The sequence below is a fragment of the Eurosta solidaginis genome, chromosome 1, assembly GCF_040869045.1.
Source record: "Eurosta solidaginis isolate ZX-2024a chromosome 1, ASM4086904v1, whole genome shotgun sequence".
In the NCBI taxonomy this organism is placed as follows: domain Eukaryota; kingdom Metazoa; phylum Arthropoda; class Insecta; order Diptera; family Tephritidae; genus Eurosta; species Eurosta solidaginis.
The window spans coordinates 155,475,877-155,503,250 of NC_090319.1; the positions used below are offsets into that span (position 1 = coordinate 155,475,877).

At 38.9% G+C, this 27,374-nt stretch overlaps 1 protein-coding gene across 6 annotated transcripts in view; it reads left to right on the plus strand.

Annotated features, from left to right (window-relative positions):
* Positions 1-27,374, plus strand: part of stac (C2 and C2B_Munc13-like domain-containing protein staccato) — a 2,073,982-nt gene that overhangs the window by 940,319 nt on the left and 1,106,289 nt on the right. The window lies entirely within an intron of this gene.

The window sequence follows — 27,374 nt, forward strand, 5'->3', positions numbered from 1 at the left end:
TATTGTCTGAGAAATAGTTATAGATAACATTCTTATAGTTGCATACACTTAAATTATTTCTTATAGAATTGTACGAGCAGATCTTGTGAAAGTAAGTTTATTTTAAAGGTGTAATGGCGTTTTCGTAAGAAGTTTTAGTAAGAATTAGTCGATAAAGGAAAATGCAGTTCCTCGCTTTAAGATAGTTAGAAATTTGACATCCCAAAAGGCGAGACTTCCAACGAGATATATGATCGAACTTTTGAAGCCCATACACGTAACGTGTAATATGGTTAAAGGCCACGTCCATTTTATGAGCAGAGTGCGAATCTAGCTTATTGTAGATGAATTCAGCATATCTCAAATAAGGTAAAATTAGCTGAATAGCCAGTTTATGCCTTATGTTATAGGGAGTGAACAAAACCGATAGCCGCAGGTTCCGCAGGGCACCATATACCTCACCTATGGCCAAGTTAACGTGATCAACACATGTCAAACTTGAGTTGATTACAAAGACAAGGTTTGTAATTTTATTCACTAGCGTAATTTGGGCGGTACCTATGTAGAGAGTGGAATTCTCGTCTCAATCAGGTTTCTCTTTGAGATAGGCAGAGCAAACGTTTTATTAGGGTTGAGGCACAGCCCGTTATTATTAGCCCAAAGGGAAATATATGAAATATCATGCTTGAGTTTCGAACATCATCCGCAAAAGCAGGCATACTGACGAACTCGCAGACCGTAAAAATATCATTGATGAATAAACGAAATAAAAGTGGGCCAAGGATTGATCCCTGTGGAACACCGCAGACTATTTCGCTAAGGCATGACATTTTGAACCCGATTATTACACGTTGATATCGGCTAGTTGAATATCTGTTGATTAAGGGCAATAAATCAACGCTAAGCCCAAAGTAAGCCTTTAGCTTAGCGCAAAGCAACTGATGGTCAACGGAGTCAAATGCCTTAGAGACAAGTAGACAAAGTAAAGTTACAAAGTTTTCATCAAATTGAGCACGAATATCGTCAAGAATCTTAAGCATAGCTGTTGCGCAACCATGCTTGGCCCTAAAACCAGACTAAAGAGGTGACAGCAGCTGATTATTTTGTATGTGATTCGTGATTTGTTCAGCTTATAACGCTTCAAAAGCCTTGGAGAAGGCCGGCAATATCCTTATAGGGCGGAAGTCAGAAGAGGTATCAGCAGACCTCTTTTTCGCAATGGGTGTAAGATGCAACCTTCCACTGATTAGGAAAGCAGGACGTGGTGATGCAGTGATTAAAGATATGCGTTACGGCGCCGATTATCTATGGTAGAACCATCTTTATGAACCTAATCGGGATCCCATCTACAACGAATGCATTCGACTTTATTTTAGCTATACTCCTTATGACATCCGACTCGGAAACAGCTTTAAACTCGAATATGTTACCAGAATAGCAGGCATTATCACGAGCGACAGATACGCGGTGATGAGTATCGGTTAAAGGGCGGATAACGAACGCTTGGTTAAACTGATCAGGATCAAGAGTGCAGGCTTCAACATTCTCACTGCCACATACACGCAGGCATTTGAGGTTATGCCATAGAACATTAGGAGGCAAGGAAGCATCAAGCTTAGCAGCGTAAAAATTTCGCTTCTCGTTTCTGATAATGGAAGTCGTACTGTTTCTGGCCGCTTTGAACAAAGCCAAGTTAGCTTGGCTAGGGATTGCTTGCAATCTTGATAAGGCCCTGTTTCACGCTTTAATTGCTGCTGAGTGGATCAAGGGGACACCGAGGATTTACTCTTACTGTAGCGAACAAGGACATGCTTATTAAAAATACTTAACATATTTTTATTTAAGAACTCTAGTTCATCATTAACACTTAAAAAACACCAACAATCAAACCAGTTCACAGAGCTAACATCAACAACCAGTGATTCCACGTTAATGTTTCGATAGTCCCTAAATGAGAAAGTTCTTTTAAACTCACATTATCCAAAATTAATGCCAAGTTCACAAAATATTAGGTCGTGGTCAAATATGAATGAAAATTGGTAAAACGCCGTAACAGAGGAAAGATCAGGGACAATAAAAAGTCCAAAAGACTTGGGGTTATTGTGTTAGAATATCTTGTGGGAATAAACGTGTTAACTACACAAAGACCAAAAGCAGATAAATAGTTCAACAAATTTGAGGTATAAAAGTCACGTACGAGAAGATTAACGTTAAAATCTCCGCACAAAATTTCTTAGAACCTCTGTCGTGGCGGATCAATGTGTAATTTTGCAACGAACAGTATAAATCATTCAAGCAATTTGAAAACCAAGTCTGGGTTACACAAACTACATCTACCCCCGAACACTCCAAGGCGTATCTGACGATATCTATCTTTTCTGGATTGAGACTCCTAGCATTAAAATAAACAATATTAAAACCGTTATGACGCTTGCATAGAATGTTTACCATCGCCAAACTATTCTCCCGAACACCATATGTACCGCTGTTAACAGACATTAGACTTATTTCAAAATCTTAATCTTATTTCAAAAACAAAAACACCACAAGTTGCACCAAACTTCGAAGCAAAATCAACTAAAAAGGATGAAAAAAGAATAGATGGGCTATGTTTACAAATACTTATTGAGTTAAAACAAATTTAATATAAAAGATAAATAAAAGATAAAATATATAGAATTGTATATAAAATTTTTGAAATCGTCGCATATTACTCCGATCCCTTCAAAGAACTCAGCTCAGTTACTTTAACAGCCTCAGAATCTTTTGGAGCTCTGATGAAAACAACACCTCTCAACGTGAACACCGATGCCAGTTTGCCAGCTCGTCTAAGCTTAATCGCCTGTTGTAGAAGTTTTCTACTATCTGGAGTTAAACTTTCAAATATAGAGAACTTTCCTTCCAGCCCGATAACATACAGAGTTAAGGCAGATTTATTGCGTTGGCGATATTCACGGAAAGCTCTTAGTGTACGATTACGATCAAGAGGTGAATGAAGCTTAATTATGATGGCAATCTTTTCACTTGACCGTGATGTGCGAAAAATGTCGCGTACTTGCTGTTTAAATGTTTTTGTTTTTTTTTTATTCAATAATCGAATGTACATAAATTTAAATTTTTTTTGTCACACCTATGCTGCTACAATCACAAAAATTTTACAGGCTGTCTTGTTTCGAATTCAAAACACATTGCGAGCATTTTCTATTAGCAATATAGGAGTATTACATATATATGTATAGACAAAACAATATAGAATTTATTTCTTTTATTTTTTCTTATATTTTATATTATTTCATTTTCCTTATTTATTTTTACTTATGCGACCACAAGTGCCAAGGTAATATTTGATCATTTCATTAACATAATATTTTCTACACATATTTATATATGTACATAAGTATTTATTGCAAACCATACGTTTCATTTTCATTAACATAATATTTCACACGCATATGTACATAGGTATTTATTGTAAATCATTTAAAGTCATTATATAAATTTTTATATACGCTGTAACGCTGAGTCAATAGCTAGACGTGTGGTTACCGCGTTAATCCCTCAAACACAATTCGCCACCGGCAACATAGCGATCTGGCATGGTCGCGATCATATGGCCAGCCACTGAACATCCGGGTTTTAATGTTATCATTCTGGAATTATGAAGATTCTAATGTTCGGATATTTAATGTTGTATTCCCATTGAGATCTATGTACGTAATTAACTTATAATATTAATATTTATGCGACCTTTGCTTGAAATTATATTTATTGACTTTTGGCTGGCTCTAGGTCAATAGGAATAAAAACACACGTTTATTAAGTTTTTCTCCAATATATTTCGGTTGCGCATAAGTAACCGTTCTCAAGAGTAACTGTAATAATATTATAAACAACTTTAAATTAAAAATTACATACAAAATTTTTGTAAACATAAACAATTATAAACATTTACATACATTCATTTACACGTCTGGCTGCTTTGACGTGGAGCTTAATACTGTCCGTTTGTTTGTCAACAAGTGTCTGTAGATGAGTGCAATGTTATCAGTGTCCGTTTTGTAATTCATTCTTATGTTCGGTGGAGTGTTTATTATATGTAAGATTTCAAATGTTAGGCGTTTGGTGTAGCATTGTCTTGTGCTAAAATTGATGCTCTTTCGAAGAATGGCCGATAGATGCACAGTGGGCCATTAGTGCTGTTTTTGTGATGCTTGAATCCTGACATTGTTTGAAGTCCGATTTGTGTTGTGATACTCTAGTTTTTAATTTCGAATTTATAGTTCCTACGTATACATTGTTACAAGTTTCGTGTTTGCTTCCGTTACAGGGGATTTTGTAAATTAGATTGCTTCTTTCCATTGGAGGTATTTTGGATTTTGTATTATTAAATATCTTGTTTAAAGTGTTTGTGGGTTTGTGTGCTATTTTTATAGTTTCTTTGTTTTAAATATTTGATCTTGTTAGCCGTTCTGATAGATGAGGTACATATGTGACTGATTTATAAATTTTCGGGGTGTCGTCTTTTTGCAGATTTCTCGTAGTTTTTGCTCTCTTTATTAAGGTTTTTATAATATTTTCTGGAAAGTTATTTTGTTTCAATAAGCACAATATTTGTTTTTAATATTATTGCAGTTACCCTTGAGAACGGTTACCGATGTGCAACCGAAATATATTGGGGGAAAACTTAACAAACGTATGTTTTTATTCCTAATGACCTAGAGCCAGCCAAAAGTCAATAAATGTAATTAATTTATATTAAATGTGTATACGCTCCATTTCATGAATACATATGACCATATCTTCCATAAAATATCGTCTGTGAACGATATAATACTAACATATAACAAAGCAGAATAAATTAGAAAGAAAGGAAAAACAAACAAAAACATTGAAATTATTCACGTAAACATATTTACTAGAATAAAATTAATTTCATAATTTTAAGCGACATAAACAAATTCGTGTTATGGGATCTAAGCATCCCATTAATGGGCATATAATCCAACAAAGTTAGCATAATAATAAATAATAGTGGGTGTTTAGGCAGGATACCTATCTCCTCCGCATCTAATTGCTACCCCCCTTATGCAAATCGATACTCGATTTAATCTATAACCACCCGCACCATCACCGCCATATGCATGCGCATGCATGTACATACCCGTATAAGGGTGCCATTTGTCAGCACTCATGCATATGCATGTCGGTATTGATGTGTGCCTTTCCACTCCAAAACGGAGAATTTTTCGGGCCAAAGGTTGTCGCTTTCGATACAACCGGCCTCTTGGATCCTAGCAGTCAACTTATGCACATCTCACCAGCGACCGCGGCCGTTTCTTAACTTTACATAATAAAGCCTATCTGTTATAACGCGAAATTCTCGTCTTATCTTATTTCATTCCAACCACAACCCCGTTCATTGAGATCGACCCGGTGCGCCCACCTCTCGCAAGGATCAGACGCACCCCTGCCGAACATTTGGTCCTTCTTCTCAGGAATTTGGAATACAGCACCTTAAAAAAGAAATACAGTCCACCAATCACATAATAGCCAGAAAAATTTATTCGGAAATTCCATTCGCCCACAAACAGCAAAAGTGAGAACGTTTATTACATTCACATCAACAATTATACCAAGATTTGGAAGGTTATATTAAATTTTAAATCAGCGTTAAAACACTCAGCAAGCATTACGGTCAAACCAACTGCAACACCACAAGTCATCTTGCCACATCATCACAAGGGCAGCAAATCGCCAAATAAAAGTAGTGCAATATTTCTTGCCACAATTTTTTTTTTTGGTTATAAAATAAATAAAACTTACTTACTTACTTAATTGGCGCTTAACCGTCTAAACGGTTATGGCCGTCCAAAAGGCTCGTCAGTCGCTCCTTCGCCTCGCCAACCGGCGCCAATTGGTCACGCCAAGGGGGCTTAAATCGTTTTTCACCTGGTCCTTCCAACGGAGTTGGGGCCACCCTCTGCTTCCATAGGCGGGTTCCGATAGAAACACTTTCTTGGCCGGAGCATAATCTTTCATTCGCATAACATGGCCTAGCCAGAGCAGCCGCTGCGTTTTAATTCGCTGGACTTGGACTATGTTGATGTCTGCATATAGCTCGTACAGCTCATCATTAAATCTTCTTCGGTACTCGCCATCGCCAACGCGTAGAGGCCCATAAATCTTTCGAAGAACTTTTATCTCGAACACTCCCAAAGCCGTTTCATCTGCTGATGTCATGGTCCATGCTTCTGCCCCATATAGCAGGACGGGTACGATAAGTGACTTGTATGATTTTCGTTCGCCGAGAGAGGAGTTTACTTTTCAATTGCCTACCTAGTCCAAAGTAGCATTTATTGGCAAGATTGGTTCTTCGCTGGATTTCAGTGCTGATTTTGTTGCTAGTGTTGATGCTGGTTCCCAAATAAAAGAAGTCTTTTACTATTTCGAAATTATGGCTGCCAACAGCAGCGTGGTTGCCAAGGCGCGTATGCGCTGACTCTTTTAAATAAAACTGTGTATAAAATATATGCTGAGTGCCTGCCACACGCGTATTGACTGTGATTAACCGCGAAAAGTGTGAACAGTTTTTATACTCAGTTGAGCAGAGCTCACAGAGTATATTGACTTTGATTGGATAACGGTTGGTTGTACAGGTATAAAGGAATCGAGATAGATATAGACTTCCATATATCAAAATCATTAGCATCGAAAAAAAATTCGATTGAGCCATGTCCGTCCGTCCGTCCGTCCGTCCGTCCGTCTGTCCGTTAATACGATAACTTGAGTAAATTTTGAGGTATCTTGATGAAATTTGGTATGTAGGTTCCTGGGCACTCATCTCAGATCGCTATTTAAAATGAACGATATCGGACAATAACCACGCCCACTTTTTCAATATCGAAAATTTCGAAAAATCGAAAAAGGCGATATTTTATTACCAAATACGGATTAAGCGATGAAACTTGGTAAGTTAGTTGAACCTATGACGCAGAATAGAAACATGGTAAAATTTTGGACAATGGGCGTGGCACCGCCCACTTTTAAAAGAAGGTAATTTAGAAGTTTTGCAAGCTGTTATTTGGCAGTCGTTGAAGATATCATGATGATATTTGGCAGGAACGTTACTCTTATTAATATATGTCTGCTTACTAAAAATTAAGCAAAATCGGAGAACGACCACGCCCACTTTTAAAAAAATTTTTTTTTTAATTCAAATTTTAAAAGAAAAGTTAATATCTTTACAGGATATAAGTAAATTATGCCAACATTCAACTCCACTAATGATATGGTGCAACAAAATACAAAAGTAAAAGAAAATTTCAAAATGGGCGTGGCTCCGCCCTTTTTCATTTAATTTGTCTACGATACTTTTAATGCCATAAGTCGAACAAAAATTTACCAATCCTTGTGAAATTTGGTAGAGGCTTAGCTTGTAGGACGATAACTGTTTTCTGTGAAAAAGGGCGAAATCGGTTGAAGCCACGCCCAGTTTTTATACACAGTCGACCGCCTGTCCTTCCGCTCGGCCGTTAACAGGATAACTTGAGCAAAAATCGATATATCTTTACTAAACTCAGTTCACGTACTTATCTGAACTCACTTTGTATTGGTGTAAAAAATGGCCGAAATCCGACAATGATCACGCCCACTTTTTCGATATCGAAAATTACGAAAAATGAAAAAAATGCCATAATTATATACCAAATACGAAAAAAGGGATGAAACATGGTAATTGTATTGGTCTATTGACGCAAAATATAACTTTAGAAGAAAACTTGGTAAAATGGGTGTCACACCTACCATATTAAGTAGAAGAAAATGAGAAAGTTTTGCAGGGCGAAATCAAAAGCCCTGGTCCACGTTTATGGCGATATTTCGAAAAGGCGTCCACCTATAGAACTAAGGCCCACGCCCTTTTAAAATACTCATTAACACCTTTCATTTGATACCCATATTGTACAAACGTATTCTAGAGTCACCCCTGGTCTACGTTTATGGCGATATCCCGAAAAGGCGTCCACCCATAGAGCTAAGGCCCACTCCCTTTTAAAACACTTATTAACACCTTTCGTTTGATACCCATATTGTACAAACGCATTCTAGAGTCAACCCTGGTCCACTTTTATAACGATATTCCGAAAAGGCGTCCACCTATAGAACTAAGGCCCACTCCCTTTTAAAATACTCATTAACACCTTTCATTTGATACCCATATAGTACAAACAAATTCTAGAGTCACCCCTGGTCCACCTTTATGGTGATATCTCGAAAAGGCGTCCACCTATAGAACTAAGGCCCACGCCCTTTTAAAATACTCATTAACACCTTTCATTTGATACCCATATTGTACAAACGTATTCTAGAATCACCCCTGGTCTACGTTTATGGCGATATACCGAAAAGGCGTCCACCCATAGAGCTAAGGCCCACTCCCTTTTAAAACACTTATTAACACCTTTCGTTTGATACCCATATTGTACAAACGCATTCTAGAGTCAACCCTGGTCCACTTTTATAACGATATTCCGAAAAGGCGTCCACCTACAGAACTAAGACCCACTCCATTTTAAAATACTCATTAACACCTTTCATTTGATACCCATATTGTACAAACGTATTCTAGAGTCACCCCTGGTCTACGTTTATGGCGATATCCCGAAAAGGCGTCCACCCATAGAGCTAAGGCGATATCACGAAAATATCACGGCGTCCACCTATGGAAATAAGGATCACTCCCTTTTAAAATACTCATTAACACCTTTCATTTGATACCCATATCGTACAAACAAATTCTAGAGTCAATCCTGATTCACCTTTATGGCGATATTCCTAATTGGCGTCCACCTATAGAACTATGGCCCACTCCCTCTTAAAATACTCTTTAATACCTTTCATTTGATACACATGTCATACAAACACATTCCAGGGTTACCCTCGGTTCATTTTCCTACATGGTTATTTTCCCTTATGTTGCCACCATAGCTCTCAACTGAGTATATAATGTTCGGTTACACCCGAACTTAACCTTCCTTACTTGTTTAGTATCCAAAAGATAATTAAGTGCAAACGCGGCACATTAACGTTGTCTTATATTCCTTGTGTTGAATCTTTTCAACTGAATATGAATGTTAAATTGAATAAATATACCGCACTGATTAAGCTTACCCGCTTTACCACCAAAAAAATGAAAATTACATATATATCAGTTTTTACCGCTTTAAGAAGAAGAATTTATTTTGCTTTACCAAGTTGTGACGTCGTTTGCCGTTGAAATCCAAATGGACGAGACAAAAATTGATGATGCAAATGCTTTAAACAGCTACAGCCGGTAATCAAAGCAACCAGTGTTCAAACAAAGAAATAATAAGCGTACATATTTATGTACATATTATCGTGAGCTATTTGCGATGTTTTACTGGTTTATGCATGTGCCTCTCTTACGTATAATAAATGTTCTATTATAACAAGGTTACATAGTAAGGATTATTTATGATTTAATAAGACCAAATCTAAACCATGTTTTGTTTGCAAGTTGTTTGATTAATAATACCGGAACATTCTTCCCTCCAAGAATGACTGTTCTTAATCCAAGTAGATATAAGAGGAAGGACGGCCTATTGTTGGGAATGTTTTAGTCGAGTATTGTTTACTCCGATATGCTCCGACTCACAGGGCCTTCAGCAGCAGGCTCCATCTCTTCGCCCTTAATTCTACTCACCTCAAGATTAGGTCGTTCAGGGCTGCCATCTTCAAGTTCATCCAATGGTAGAAGACACATTTTTGAAATAGGCCTTTTGATAAGTTTTTGGATTATATATATTGACACGACACGCACTCGTCCGTCCTTTCCAGGATGCACTTCATGAATACGGCCAAGGCACCACTGACCAGGGGCACAACGATCATCAGCTACAAGAAGTAGGTCATCAATTTGTATATCGGTTCGGCGATGAAGCCACTTAGGGCGAGATTGTAGACGACTAAGATATTCCCGATACCAGCGTTTTCAAAAGTGTTGCTTTATTTGTTCAACCGCCTTCCAACGACTAATGCGGTTGATGTTGACTTCTAAAAGGCTTTCTTCTTGTATGCAGCTGGTAGGCTCGCCTATCAAAAAATGCCCGTGTGTTAATGCGCTGACGTCTCGCGGATCGGATGATAAGGGACAAAGTGGCCTAGAATGAAAGCATCCTTCAATCTGTGAAAGTAAAGTAGTTAGTTCTTCAAAACATAAAATTCTATCATGTATAACACGTTTAAGATGGTACTTCATAGATTTAACCACGGCTTCCCACAAACCACCGAAATGTGGTGAAGCAGGAGGAATAAAATGCCAATCAGTTCCAAGGTTGGATAAGCTTTCACGTAAGTCCTCTGGTATTGTTTTAGTGAGACGGACCCCAGACAAAATTCAAACTTCACGACTAACATATGACATGGTTAGGGTGATCCCACTGTGCAATATACGCTCGTGTGCATCTGAAATTATAAGCTTCGACAAAGGATTTTGTTTGGTTAATATTGCTGGGTGTTTGGTATCAGGCGGTAAATTAGAGTGTCTGAGTCGGCCGCCGACTCGGAGGATATCGTTTTCATCAAGAAAGGGTGAAAATTTTCGTAAAGGTTTCTCTTTGGCTTCCCTATGCCTGCGTAACGCCGAAATACTTTGAGAAATTCAATTTCTTGAGTTAACCTTATGATACAAAGTTTAGTGGCACGAATTTCTCTCGCGGTCATGTTTCCAAAGTAACGATTTCTCTTACTACGCTTACAATTGTTGGTGAATCGGTAACACCAAGAAATAACGCGCAATAATCTAGAAAGCGTGGAAAATTTGACCAAAAACTCAGGATATTGAGAGTCTGTCATGTGATTTACAGAATGCGATTTTCGTTCTTCTAACGATGACTGAAGATTTTTGGGAATTTTGGGCCACTGATTGTCAGATTCGATTAGAAATTTAGGACCACGCCACCAAATTTTTTTGATTTTTGAGTTCATTTGGAAACAACCCCCTCGATGTACAATCAGCTGGATTCTCAGCCGAAGGAACATACTGCCATTGTATAACATTGGTATAACACTGAATTTTACCCACGCGGTTTGCTACGTAGACATTCCAACGAGATGGCGGATGCCTTATACAGCTGAGAACTGTTGTGCTAACGCTCCAATAGGTTACAGAAGAATGCAATCTGAAGAATTTTGAGAAAAAGACTCTATCACATTTGCGGTGAGTTTGACCAGAAGAGCAGCTGCCCATAGCTCCAATCTTGATATGGATACGGTTTTGATAGGCACCACCTTTGACTTGGCTTGAAGAAGTAAACCCATCACTCTCTCGCTGACGGAAATACGTGCGTAAACTACAGCGGCATAGAAGACTTGGGATGCATCGCGAAAGCAGTGAAAATCGAATTTACAAGTAGGAAGGTAACATGTCCACCTAGGAATTTGTATTTCATGAAAAGCAATCAAGTTTGATTTGTACTTATACCATAAAGACTTAATATCGGCGGGAACTTCTTCATCCCAGTCAACACCGGCCAGCCACAATTTCTGAAAAAGCATTTTCGCAACAATTGTGGATGGAGTGAGCCAACCTAATGGGTTAAATAGACATGCACTGTCGGCAAGAATAGAGCGTTTTTTTGTCTTTACCTCAAACTCGAAAGACGATTTAAAATTAAAGGAATCAATGGTGGTATTCCAATGAACTCCGAGCGCTAACTATGTTATCTCTATTGATATCGAAAGTGACAGAATTCTCTCTAAAGGAAGGTTAAATTTCATTCAGAAACTCTGACGAATTGGAATTCCACTTTCTTAGAACGAATCCACCTTTATTAAGAAGAGAACACAAGTTCCGTTGTAACGTTATAGCTTTAGATAAATTGTCGGATCCCGACATAACATCATCTACATATGTATCCGCATCTAACACAGCTGATGCGTTCTCATATTCATGCCTATAATCTTCAGAAACCTGACGTCATTCAGATTAAAACGTCATAAAATGTGTTGGTATTTACGCTGATCAGGATTCACCTCAATCAGTCGAAACATTTTTTCTATATCTGCTGTCAAGGTATATCGATGTTTTCGCCAAACTAATAGGATTTTAAACGAATTGTTTTGGAAGTAGGCCCAGGGAGTAATTTTTCATTAAGAGATTTGGAGTCCTTTGACTTGCTACTACCGGCAAATACCACTCGTAATTTAGTGGTTGATCTACTCTCACGAATAACGCCATGATACGGCAAAAAATAAGAATTAGGCTGAATGTCTGCTGGATATATGCCCACTTTGGTCATATGCTTCAAGCTTTCATATTCTTGCATGAAAGCTGTGTATTGGTGGTGATATGGCGGACGCTTATGAAAAGCTTGTTCTAAGTTATTAAGACATTTTAAAGCAGAGCCGGCCACACAAATACTAAAACAATTGCATAAGTGTGTGCAAAAATTTAGTGACAACTCCCCACAGTGTGCTAAAAGAATATGTGGACTGTGAAGTTTGAAATTAAAAAGGACTTTGGTTATTTGATTTCAAGCTAATCCTGACTATATTTACTTATATTCGTATAACTAAGAATGCGGAGGTCGAGCTAGGCAGATACAACTTTTTTATAAAAGAAGGTATGGTGTTTATTCAATGCAAAATTTACTTAATTTACTTAAAAAAATTCACTTTTTCATTAAGAAAGAACTATAAAGCAAAGTAAATGTAAAAATAGAAATATACATTTTCAAAACATAAACTTATTCAATAAAAACAATTTATGAAAATTAATAAAACTAAGTAGAACTTATAAAAATATATTTATATTATATTGCCAATATTTATAAATAATTAATTAATTACTATTAATTATTAATAATTAATATTTAAATTGTCAATATTGATATGTATGTTCAAAGGATCTTAATAATACTAACTAAAACTTCTTAAAAGTCACTTTAACATTGCAGCGTATTGTTTTTATTATGTGCCCAAAAAATAGCATGGACTTTTCCTATTGCATTCACTGTTGATTTTAGTGAGTGACAAACGAAAGCAAACGATCGTGATCACACATCGTTAGTGTCGGTGCAATGTTAAAGTGACTTTTAATACGTTTTAGTTAGTATTATTAAGTTCCTTTGAACAAACATATTAATATTGACAATTTAAATATTAATTATTAATAATAATTAATTAATTATTAATAAATATTGACAATTTAAGATAAATATATTTTTATACGTTCTACTTAGTTTTATTAGTTTTCATAAATTTTTTTTTTTTATTGAATAACTTTATGTTTTTATGTTTTGAAAATATATATTTCTATCTTTACATTTACTTTGTTTTATAGTTTTTTCTTAATAAAAAAGTGAGTTTTATCTGACTTATTCGACCTCCGCGTTCTTAGTTATACGAATATAAGTAAATGTAGTCAGGATTAGCTTGAAATCAAATAACCAAAGTCCTTTTTAATTTCAAACTTCACAGTCCACATTTTCTTTTAGCACACTGTCGAGAGTTGTCACTCAATTTTTACACACACTTATGCAATTGTTTTAGTATTTGTGTGGCCGGCTCTGTTTTAAAGCATTAAAGTGATTACTACTCAAAGTTGGTAGCATACCAGAGTTAATAACAGATTTAAAAGGTAGATCTACTATGTACCGACCAAGTTCGTTACGTTGCGTAGTTGGTAAGAAATGACTGTTACATGCGTCGTCTTCGGAACTCAGCTGTATTTTTTTAGGAAAAAAGGCCAAAAGGCGTGCAACAGGTTTTCTAAAGTTATATTATTGATGGTAAGTTTATGATCAAAACACGTAGTGGTTCCGGATACCACCCAACTAAAAAGAGTATTTTGAAAGAATAAGTTTTGCTGAATGAATTACTTGCCTGGAAGTACGATTTGGCTGAAAATATCTGCTCCAAGAATGAGATCAATTTCATCGCCTCTGTCGAATTCCGGATCAGCAAATGAATCAATTTGTAAATCACGAAGATTTTGTAAAACCGTAGTTGTTTTTGGCGTATGAGATGACAAGCGTTGTAGAACGAGCGCGTTGCAAGTCAATATATATTTATTTTTGATGGACCAAAGATCAATTGAAACTGCACTACCGCGAAGGTTTTGGCTATTACCGACGCCAGTAATTTCACATTAGGTTTTTCGCTTTGTAAGGTTGAGTAATTGAGCTGCATGCTTGGATATAAGCGTAGCTTGTGATCCTTGATCAAGAAGCGCTCTAAGCTCAATATATGTAGAGGGGGATTTCACAACCAGGCGAATCGTATATAACAAAACGTTTGGAAATACCGCCGGACTATTTGTTGAAGCAGCCAAAGATGAAGTTGAGCTCTCAGCGCACGTATTAGTGGAGCTAACCCTACCGTTACTGGGAGCATTCTCGTTTTGGTTATGCAAAATGGTATGATGAGCCATTCTACAGACATTGCATTTGTATGTTGACTTGAAATCTCGCGCATGATGGCAATTGAAACAAATATGCTTAGTACTTAAGATTTGAGCCTTATCCTTATATGGCAATGCTAAAAACTTATAACATTTTGAAATAAAGTGAGGCTTATCGCAAAATGAGCAGCTATGTTGCTGAGAAGCATGATTTGCTTTAAAAGTAGATCTTTTAGATCGAGACGCATTTGCGTTTGGCCTTTTGCCTTTATCGCTGTATCCTGTACGGCCATTAATTGATTCCAGTGTATGGAACCAGTTTTCAAGGAAAGTAAGTAAATCAGAAAGTTTTGGCACTTCCGTAGATGATTTCAGAGAACTCTGCCATTTTTTACGAGTTTCATTGTCTAGTTTCTGGGATGCTACATGGCTCATGATTGGATCCCAATTCGATGTATTTACCTCAATGTTCTTCAAGGAAGCTAAACACTCTTCGGAGGTGTCAAGGATAAGCTTTATACTTTTAACACTTCCATCTGAATCAGGCATAGAAAAAATATTTTTATTTAAGGTCTCAATAATCAAACGTTTGATGTTGTACCTTTTTTCAAGAATTTTCCAGGCGGAATCGTAATTAGATTCAGTAATCGCCATGGCTCGGATTAAATTTGCGGCTTCGCCCGCAATGTTGCCTTTAAATAATGAAATTTTTGTATTTTTGATAGTGCGGGTACGTCATGTACAAGAGATTTGTACACATCCATAAAGGGAACCCAATCCATATAATCCCCTGAAAACTTTGGCAATGAAATTTTTCACAATTTTGCCTCCACTTGGCCTGAGCGACTGTGCGATGCCACAAAAGTACTGGCTAGCATATCCGCGGTTATTGGATTACCTTGCAAGTCATCTAATATTTTTTCCTTGAAATTATAAAAGAGATCATCGAATTGGTCTAGGCAACCGTCGGAAAGATAAGGCACGTCAGAATTAATTATCGAATTATCTGAAACCAAATCTAATATTTGCTCGTGCATTTCATAAAACTGCCGTTGCTGGTTTTTTAAACCTTGCAATAGGGACTTTAGGTAACCACTTGTTTTTTCTGCTACTGGTTTTGTTTTATAGTGCTCACACATGTCGGAAAGACGCTTTAAGTTGTCGCGCTGTCGATCTATACACTTGTCTGTCATGACGACGAAATTTAAATTATTTACACGAGAAAGTACACCCTTTCGATGATGGTGTAGTGTTTGGTGTTAAAATAACATAATATTAAATGTGTTTAATTGTGGAGAGAAAGATATTAGATTTGAAAGGAGAAGAGACAAGAAAAAAGAGTGAAGGATTTCCAAAAGTATTTCAACATGTTAAGCTAGATGACTCTATAGTTTCCTTTTGAAGTGCATTATGTTAGAAATGCTTCTGATTTCCAAAGGCAAAACATTCCAGAGACGTACTGTTATAACAAAAAATTGACGTTCAGAAATTCGTGAGCCATATCTTGTATGCAGTAGTTGAGATGATCGCATGGACCGTGCTAGCTGAAGTCTTTCGTATAGATAGGCAGGCTCCTTAAACAACCTTATTCTATGAAGGAGTGAAATGCATCTAAATTTAAGCAGATTGTCGAATGTTATATTGTATATCTTATGAGCATATTCGGAAATATGTTCATAAGGACATATACCATAAATATAGCGGGCTATGTTATTGTAAATTATATTAAGTTTTTTACTTCACTCACTGTCACAATAGGCAAAAACTTCGCAGCCATACAGCAATGATGGTAACAAGTAGGACTTTGCCAAAAGCAATATAATTTTAACTGGTGTGAAGTGTTGTGTGGTCCATAGTGTTCGTAACCTGCCATATAGTTTGCCTATTGTAGGAAGGATGTGATTATTCCAAGTTAATGTTCTGTTAAAAATGACACCAAGATTTTTTGCCGTGTCGACAAAGTTTATCGGAGCATTGTTCAGTGCTATTTTGGGGCACTGATCTATGTTAATGGTTTTTTTATAAATAGCGATGCATTTGGACTTACTTGGGCTTAAGACTAGCCCGTTATCACTAGCCCATTTATTTATGAGACATAGATCGGAATTTAAATTTCGTATGCAGTTATTAATGCAGGCTGAGGGCCCGCCTAAATATACTTGAACGTCATCTGCATAAACGTGCACTTTACTATATTTAAGAATTTCAGGCAGGTCATTTATATATAGAACGAATAATAAGGGTCCAAGTATAGATCCTTGGGGAACTCTCTTGGCTACACTTAGAAAGTTTACTGCTTGATATCTCTCAAGAAGATACGTATTTACTAGCTCCAAGGCTGAAATTGAAAAGCGTTTTAAGTTTTAAGTATAGTAAAGTATGGTCAACTGAGTCAAATGCCTTCGAGTGGTCCAAGAGTGTGAGGAACGTTACATGGTCCTTATCCATATTTCTTCTAATATCATCTGAAACGCTTAATAGCGCTGTGATACAGCTCCTGCTTGTTCTGAATCCCGACTGATGCGGGCTTATCTGGGAGTTGTTATGGACAAAACTATTTATCTGTCGATGCATCACGCGTTCGAAAACCTTAGAAAGAAAAGGCAGAATAGCAATGGGTCGAAAGTCACCATTTGGTTTCTGAACAGGAATAATTTTAGCTTTTTTCCAGCATTTAGGATAAACTGATGAAGTTAAAATGGAGTTGAAAGCATAAACGATATATGAAAGAATTTTTGGCAGGATACATTTTAAGAGCTTAGGATGAACACCATCGTCACCATAAAATGTTGAATCTTTTCAACTGAATATGAATGTTAAATTGAATAAATATACCGCACTGATTAAGCTTACCCGCTTTACCGCCAAAAAAATTTAAATTTATATGTATATCAGTTTTTACCGCTTTAAGAAGAAGAATTTATTTTGCTTTACCAAGTTGTGAAGTCGTTTGCCGTTGAAATCCAAATGGACGAGACAAAAATTGTTGATGATGCAAATGCATAAAACAGCTGCAGCCGCTAATCAAAGCAAGCGGTGTTCAAACAAAGATAATAATGAGTGTACATATTATCGTGAGCTACTTGCGATGTTTTACTTGTTTATGCATGTGCCTCTCCATGTATGTATAATAAACGTTCTATTATAACAAGGTTACATAGTAAGGATTAATTATGATTTAACAAGACCAAATCTAAGCCATGTTTTGTTTGCAAGTTGTTTGATTAATAATACCGGAACACCTTGTGACTATCTGATCTGTCCCTCCACCAGCGCTCGCCAGACATAGCACAAGGAAGAGGTGCACATAACCTCACTTTCACAAAAATTTCACGCCACTCGATTGCGGCTAATTTCAGTCTCTTTTTGCGTCACTAGTATTTTCACTAGTTTTATAATCAATCTTTGTTACACAGTTTTCTTTGTCTTTGTTGCACAAGATTTATCACAGGTTGTTTACACTTTGCGTCGAGTTTCATATCAGCGCGCGCACTTATTTTATAAAAAAATTGAACGTTGAAATGGCGAATGGCCCCCTTTACTTCACACAATATACATTAGTGTTGCTCCCGCCTGCTCTCTGGCTTACGGCACAGAATAATCTGCAAATTCAGAAAAATAAACAAGTATATTAATTACTATATCTTTAGAATATTTCACTAACAAGTTGGGAATTACAAGCACACTCAATGGCTAATGAAACAAAAGAAAGAAAAAAAGTCATAGTTTAAGTCGCTTAAACAAAAAGTAATAAATAAAGTTTTGCGTAATTTAATAGTTGAGGTTATCTCGTTTGACGGTTCTAATGTTTCATCAAAGTCTGCATGGGGAAAATCAACTCATGCTATGTCTGATACGCACCCAATACTGGATACCTAACGTCAAAACCATGATTAGGGTAACAATTTACAATTGCAAGGCCTGCACTATACACCGAAAACAGGCCCAGACCCAACTTATGAGTTTTCTAGGTATAAGAGGTATAAGCGCTCGATGTGCTTCTTATTGTAAAATCAGTTAGTTCTAATAAGCTTCACATCGAAGCAATTTGAGATAATATTACAAATGAAATAAATTTACGAATAAGGCGCTCTTACGAATAAACGTTTATGAAAATAATTTGAAATTTTTAAAGTTGAAAAGGATTGATCAATACCTTTCTCGTCCCTTTTTGTAACATTTACAAATTACCTTCACACCTAAATTATTTGCTAACATCTGCATTCAAAGCTTAGGTTTAGCACAGGAATTTTTACTTTAACTTACTTCTTAAAACATTTACGGAAATGCATGTTGGGGATGTTGCGAATGTAGTCAATATTTTTGTAAAACCCGGCAGTCGATAAAACAAAAAATAAATATACAACATAATTAGAAAGGAGTAAACCCGTTTGCACATTTTTGGGTGCTTGAAATACGAAGAGCTTCCTCTTCATAATCGTCAAAGTTACTGGTGTATCCAGGCCCTTTGCATCGTGGTATAAAAAGAGCTTCAACTTTTTTTGGAAGCTCGCTCATTTTCATTGGTAATTTTATTTTGCAAATGTTCCTTACAATCCAAAATTTTACCCTTCCACTTTAGTGACAGTTTCACTTTCGTCATATACTTTAATGGACTTAGATCCACGTCGATTTATGCAAATGCTAATGATAGAGTGCAATACGTAAATGTGAACTTTTGCGTATCATACCAGAAGTTGGTACCAAATCTTCATCCAAAAGTTTGAATAGTGTCGATTGGCCAGCACCACTTGGACCGACCAAAGCTATTCTCGTATCTAAATCTATACCAAACTCTAACTTGTTATAGATCCATGAGAGGTATTAGTGTAACGGAAACTGACCTCCTCCACCATAATAACAGGTGTAGGAATTGATGCCTGTTTAATATTTATGCATACCCCATTGAGGAAATTTAGAGAATATGAAATGAGCACGCGATATGTCTGTCGACTTGTAAACACAGAAAAAAAAAGGTTCGCAACAAGTTGTTTAGGCAGGATGCCTAACTTTTCCGCATCTGATTGCGACCTCCCCCCAATGCAACTCTGCAAATCGATACTCGATACTCGAATTAATTTGTAACCACCCACACCATCGCCGCCACATGCATGTGCATGCACGTACATGTACGTGTATGTGTGCTTTTTGTCAGCACTCATGCATATGCATGTCGTGGTTGATGTGTGGGTGCCTTTCCCCTCCAAAACGGAGGATTTTGCGGGTCAACGGTTGTGGCTTGCTATGCAACCGGCCTCTTTGATTTCAACCGCCAACCAGCACGCATCTGCCGCCAACGATCTCCACTGTTTTCCAGAATATATTCAGGTAATATTGTAACCAGGTTATATATATCTATTCACATAATAAAGTTCACCCATTATAACGAGGAAAATCCTCCTGTGCTTCTTATTTGTCTCGTTTGAGTGAATCTTCTCTTCCCACTGAGATCGACCCCGGTGCGCCCACCTCTCCAGGATTAGACGCACACCGGCCGAACATTTGGTCCATCTTCACCAGGAATTGGAAACAGCACCTAAATTACAGTCCACAACAAAGCATCATAGCTGACCGCATACACTTAAAAATTCCTCATAAAAAAGTTATCCGGGAAAAAAGTATTATTTTCACATCAGCGTCAATCACTGAGCAATCGACAGCGAGCGGAAGCCACTGCAAGACATCAAGCCATCTTACTACATAAGCACCACTATACAAATCGCCATAAAAAGCCAGAGTAAGTGCAATATTTCTTGCCACATTTTTTTGGTTGGTTAAAAACAATAAATAAAAAGTGCGAAAAATCATTTAAAGTGCCATACGTGATTGTAGTTAACCGCGAAAAGTGTGAAAAAACTGTGTAGTGCCAAAAAAGAAAATAAGTGCAAACGCGTTGCATTAACGTCAGTTAAGATTCCTTGTGACTATCTGGTCTGTCCCCCCACCAGCGGTAAGGCTCTCCAGACACAGCACAGGGAAGAGGTGCACATAACCTCACTTTCACAAAAATTTCACGCCATTTGACTGCGGCAAAATTTAATTTCTTTTGCGTCACTATTATTTTCACTAATTTCCTTAATCAATCTTGTTACACAGTTTTTTGTTCTTTGTTGCATAAGATCTATTTCACGGTTTCACACTTTTCGTCGAGTTTATATCAACGCGCGCACTTAGTATACAATACAATTTAACTTGGAAGTGGCGAGTGGCCCCCTTTATTTACACAAAACACATTGGTGTTGCTTCCCCCTGCTCCCTGTTTTACGGCACAAATAAGCTGCAAAGTCAGTGAAAAAATAAACAAATTGAAAGCGTTAAATAAAGAGTTTTTCTATATTTTAATCATTGTTGGTTGGGTGATTCGCACAGGTTTTTTCAGTTTTACAACCCCTTTTTAATTTGATCACAAATTTTAATCCATGAACATGGAATCATATATTAGATTGGCCGATCGAATAATCGAATTCGAGGCCGATTTTAATGACATCAATGCGGCTCTGCACACTGTACACACTCTTGCAATACAGCAAAAAGAGTTGCAAGCTAAGTGGGACAAAGCAGAGAACGCCCTAGAGGAGTTGCTTGGCTCTGACACGCTCGACGCAAAGAAAATTGCAGCGGTCAAGATCAAGCATAAAGCGGCATATGCCGTATTCCTGAGATGCATGTCAAACATGGCTGAACTTCAAGCCAAATTGAAGGAGGAAAAAGATAGGGCAGTCAAACCTGAGGGAGAACGCGGCCGCGAACACAGTATCCGCCTGCCAGCTTGCGATACTGAGGTATTCAAGGGCGACTACCTATCTTGGCCAACGTTTCGTGACCTGTTCACGGCCATCTATAAAAATAACAGTCGCTTAAGCCCGGTAGAAAAGTTATTCCACCTTAACCAAAAAACCCAAGGTGAGGCAAAGGACATTGTCAAGAAATGTCCTTTGACAAATGAAGGCTTCGAAACAGCCTGGAAAAACCTATGTGAGAGATACGAGAATAAACGGATTCTCGTGAACTCACAACTACAAATTTTGTTTAATTTAAAAAAGATAGATAGCGAGTGCGGCAGCTCTATCAAAACCTTACAGCGCGACATAAATAATTGCTTGGCATCTCTAAAAACACATCAGATCGATGTTTCAAATTGGGATGCGATTATTACCTATTTATGTTCGACAAAATTACCTGAAAATACGTTGGCTCTATGGGAGCAGAGCATTGACCACAAGACGGACATATCCAAGTGGGAGGATATGGACAAATTCTTGTCAAATCGTTTCCAGACACTTGAAACCGTGTCTGGTTTTACAGAGAATGCCACTTCTAAAGTGCAAAAATCAAACACGTCGCGCCAGTCGACAGAAAACCCTACAAAAAGACTTGGTGCTTTTCAAACCAAAGTAACCAAGCAAACAACAAAATCAATGTGTAAAATGTGCAAATCTACGGAGCACAGACTACGCAACTGTTCACGTTTTTGCGATTTAAACCCAGTAGAAAGGATTAAATTCGTCAAATCCACAAATGGCTGCCTGAATTGTTTATCCCCAGGACACACAGTGACGAGGTGCACCAGTTCATACAACTGTTCCAAATGCCACTCTCGTCACAACACGCTCCTGCATGCGGACACACTTCAGCAACCGGCGGTACGAAATCCCTTCAAAGATGCGGATAATGCCCCATCAACTTCGGCACAGGCAAGGAAAAGACAGGAATCGGGACAACCACCTTCCTCTGCGAATCAGAATGTCAAATCCTGCCATGCCAATTCCAGCACAGGCGTGCTATTAGGAACTGCTCGCGTACACATTCACCATAATGGTACCGACTTCTCCGCGCGGGCATTAATTGATTCTGGGTCTGAATGTTCCTTTATAACTGAAAGACTGAAACGCAGAATCACTTTGCCAGCGAGGAAAATGCATGCCCATGTTTCAGGCATCACAAATGCGGTGTCAGCTCAGGTGAAAGAAGCATCCAACATCGAACTACGTTCACCAGTGGATCCCTGCTTCAGCCTGACTACACCCGTACTAGTTCTAACGAAACTCACTGGGAATCTTCCATCCTGCCATATCAACGCAATGACTATGCAGGCATTCCCAGACTTAGTTCTGGCAGACAAGAGGTTCTACGTCAACGAAGACGTAGACCTCATACTTGGCGGAGACATATATCCCCAAATTATAATGAACGGTATAAAAAAGAATGTGCTAAACACACTCTTAGCCCAAGAGACAGTGTTCGGTTGGATACTGACCGGTCGTATCGAATCACCGAATCCAACGAAGAGCATTATGTCTTTCTACAACGAGGTTGCGTTAGACAATCAACTCAAAGCTTTCTGGGAGGTAGAAAATGTACCCAAAAATAAAATATTAAATGAGGATGAAAGGTACTGCGAACAACTATTTAAAGAAACAACGCAGCGAAGTGAGAATGGAAGGTACACCGTGTCACTACCATTCCGGCAGGATTACCCTAACAATATTAACTTGGGACCATCCCTGAAGCGTGCATGCTCTCAATTCTTCCGGAATGAGGGGCGGCTAATAAAAAACCCAGATTTAGGAAAAGAATATGTTCGAGTGTTGTCAGAATATGAAACGCTTGGACATATGAGACAATTAAAAAAGAATATCCCATCCGACGATTCGGATCATTACTTCCTGCCCCACCACGCCGTTATTAAAGCAGAAAGTACAACCACCAAGGTACGAGTAGTATTTAACGCCTCGAGCCCTACGGCCAACGGTAATAGCTTAAACGATATTCTCCTCCCAGGCCCAGTTCTACAAGCCGATCTACCCATCCTTATCTTACGGTGGAGACTATACCGTTTCGTCTTCAATAGCGACATCGAAAAGATGTATCGACAAATTTGGGTGAACGAAAATCACACCAAATTTCAACGTATTGTGCATCGCACGTCCCCGAATGACCCTATTAGTCTTTATGAATTAAAGACGGTTACCTTTGGAGTGAATTGCGCTCCATATCTCGCGATAAGAACGCTCCTACAACTGGCAGACGACGTGTTAAATTCACACCCTACAGCGGCTAGCATACTAAGAGAGAGTATGTACGTAGATGATGTTTTATCTGGAGGACACACAATAGCGTCAACCATCAAAGCAAGAAACGAGATTCGCGAAGCCTTACACTCAGCTGGCTTTCCATTACGCAAGTGGACTTCAAACTGTAAGGAAATTCTAAAGGACATCCCCAAAACGGATTTGCTCAGCGAGGATTTCTTAGCGTTCGAAGAAGCTAGTTCGGTAAAAGCCCTGGGAATACGATGGAACGCTCACTCAGACGTATTTTATTTCAAGGCAGGAACCCTGGAAAATGGAAATGGCGAAAACATCACCAAACGAGCAGTCCTATCCGCTATAGCCAAACTTTTCGACCCTTTAGGCTGGCTTGCGCCAATGGTCATTGTGGCAAAAATACTCATGCAGAGTATTTGGTTAGAAGGCACCGCTTGGGACGACCCAGTATCGAGCAGTACGCTAGAACGATGGAAAACCTTCACCGACCAATACCATGAAATCGATAAAATCAGGGTACCTAGATGGGTCAACTTTTCACCAGGAACCGACATCGAGATCCATGGATTTTGTGACGCATCCGAGAAGGCTTATGCAGCAGCCGTTTACATGCGCGTAAAAACGGATAATAACATCTGGACAAACCTGCTTCTAGCCAAAACTCGAGTAGCCCCAGTGAAAACTCTTTCTCTTCCACGTTTGGAACTTTGCGGAGCCGTGCTGTTAGCGGAAATCACCGAATCAATTTTCAGGAACCTCAAGTTGGGACCAGTGAAAGTGCACCTTTGGACGGATTCAACTATCGTCCTCGCATGGATAAGGAAACCGCCCTGTTCTTGGTCCACTTTCGTCGCACATCGGATCACCAAGATCATCGACATGGTCGGAAATAAGGACTGGTTGCATGTAAACTCAGAATCTAACCCAGCAGATTTGGGTAGCAGAGGATTACCTGCGTCTGAATTGGTCAACAATTCGTTGTGGTGGCAGGGACCTTCTTGGCTGCAAGAAGACACTTCCCAATGGCCAGCACAAGAAAGTGACTACATCACCTCCGTAGAGGAAAAGAGGGCGAAGACCTGCGCAACAACAACAGTAAATACTATCGATGTTCTTCAACGCTTTTCAGACCTACCTAGGGCTTTACGGGTGCTCTCATACGTAATGAGGTTCTACCGAAGAACTCACCCCAAAACAAAAAAATCATTTCAGGTCGAGTCACCTTTAATCTCTCCTGATGAGATCAAATCAGTAACCCAACTCTTAATTAAAATCTATCAGAAACAACACTATAGTTCCGAATATAGTGATCTAAAGACCGGAAAACCAATTGCAGGGAAAAGTGCAATACTCTCACTTAATCCCTATCTAGACCAACATGGCATCATTCGGGTAGGAGGGCGACTCGGGGCGTCAAAGGACTTAGCTTTTAATGAACGCCACCCAATTCTCCTCCCATACAACTGCAGGTTATCCCGTCTTACAGTCCTAATGTTTCATCAACAAAGTCTGCATGGGGAAAATCAACTCATGTTGCGTCTGATACGCACCCAATACTGGATACCTAACATCAAAACCATGATTAGGGCAACCATTCATAATTGCAAAATTTGCACGATACACCGAAAGCGTGCTCAGACCCAACTGATGGGTATTCTCCCTCGTGAACGCACAACATTCAGCCGTGCATTTACGAATACTGGAGTCGACTTCGCCGGACCCTTCGACATTAAAAGTTACCGCGGCAGAGGGTGTCGACTATCCAAAGGCTATGTCTGCCTTTTCGTGTGTTTTTCCACACGAGCGATTCATCTGGAGGCCACTACTGACCTCAGCACCCCATCATTTCTGGCGGCTTTTGCCCGGTTTATATCTAGACGCGGATGTCCCAAAAACGTCTACTCCGACAACGGTACAAACTTTGTCGGAGCTTCACGATCCCTACGATCGGAATTCAAAACTTTCATTTCACAAGCCCGAGACAATGCTGTCTCGAAGTACAGCCACCAATCACTCACTTGGCATTTCATCCCTGCTGGCGCTCCCCATATGGGAGGGCTGTGGGAGGCTGGAGTGAAAAGCTTCAAAAGCCATTTCAAAAAGATAGCCTCACCACACAAATTCACATTCGAGGAATTCCATACACTCTTGTGCCGCATCGAGGCATGCCTGAACTCGCGGCCGCTCAGCCCGGCATCCAATGACCCAACGGACCTTGAGCCGCTTACTCCAGGTCATTTCCTCACTGGCAGCCATCTAATGGCTCCGCCAGAGCCGGATGCTAGTGAGAGCCCTGCCTCGATGATCAATCGGTGGCAGAAACTCAAAGTCCTCCATCACACTTTCTGCAAGCGATGGAAAACCGAATATCTATACGAACTTCAAAAAAGAGTGAAGTGGAAGCATCCCAGACAGAATATAAAAGTGGGAGATCTGGCTGTCCTCAAAGAGGACAACTTATCTCCCAACGAATGGAGGTTAGGTCGAGTTGTCAACGTACACCCCGGCGAAGATGACCGAGTACGTGTAGTCGACCTCAAAACAGAGAAGGGTCAAGTCAGACGACCTTTGGTCAAACTGATCCTTCTTCCAACGGAAGAGACGGATTGCGAGAAGGCTAAGAACTCCTCCTAACAATCCCTCCGTCCCTCCATATCCTACTTTCGAAAAATTTAAGCCCAGCTCTCGTTCACCCAGAACGAGGCCAACCAACAACCCTAATGCAGATCCCCCATCTGCCACAAAACACTTAATTTTCCTTTTTTTACAGTCAAACCCAAATTCACCCGCTCACCCAGAGCGAAGATACCAGAAAATATCCCACAATCGACTCGCTCCCCTGACCGAGGACACCATCCCCATTCACTCGTTATCCCATAACGAGGATACTAGAACAGCCCTACCGCAGATTCTCTATCTGCCACAGAATACCTACGCACTCGGCCATAGGCACGAGGCTAACCGAATTTAGCAAAATCTCAAGTCTCAACAGGAGCTACGCTCCCTGAAACACAAGAATACTGGTTTCAAGCCATCCACGCGGAGTTTAGCGCTGGAAGACAGTGGATTGGGAGCCTACTTTAAGTTAGCCTAACGTGGTGCTACCCCGAAGCGTTTTGTTTCGCTACGGATGTTGTACGGAATAATAATAGTGACCTCCGTAGCACCGCACATCCAGCGAATTAGACGATGTACACCACTGTTTCAAATACACATTATTTCGATGCCATTGCGTTGGTTTTAGAGATGTTAGGTGACATGCCTTCACGCCATTAAATTTGTCAAAACGTTAATCATTCATTTCCAAAAAATTTTTTTGGTAGGTTATAGTACACAGTCTAAGCGTTTATACCTCAACAAACAAAGTAACCGTAATGTGAGTTTCATAAAGAGCTTTCTCAAACAGACTTCAAGCTTAGAAGACCTTGATGATTGTTTACAAATTGTGTCAAAATAAGCATGAAGCCCTCGAAACGGTTCGTCCTTTAATCTTATAACCGAGAACTACAAGAGAAAATCATGGAAATGGATGCGAAAGGGGCTGGAAAAAACTACAAAAGAACTAAAACACATTGTGAGGAAGATATAAAGGTTATAACGAACGGCGGAGATGGTAATGGATCAGATATTAAAACATTTATTGAAGGAGATGTGGAAAATGGCAATGAAAACAGTCTTATTGTTACTAGTATCAATGGTGAACCAATTGACGCTTGTACAGAAGAAGCAATCCATTGGGATAGTCAAATCAGTGCCGTATTAAACAATGAGACGCTGGCCAAGGGAAATGTCACATCCAACATTAATATCATAGACAGCTACAACATGTGTGAACTCTTTTATTGAGACGCAACTAGTCCGTCTGAATCTGCTGAACAACTAAAACAAAGCGTAGCAGAAGAATAATATAGTGGACGTTCAATGTAGTG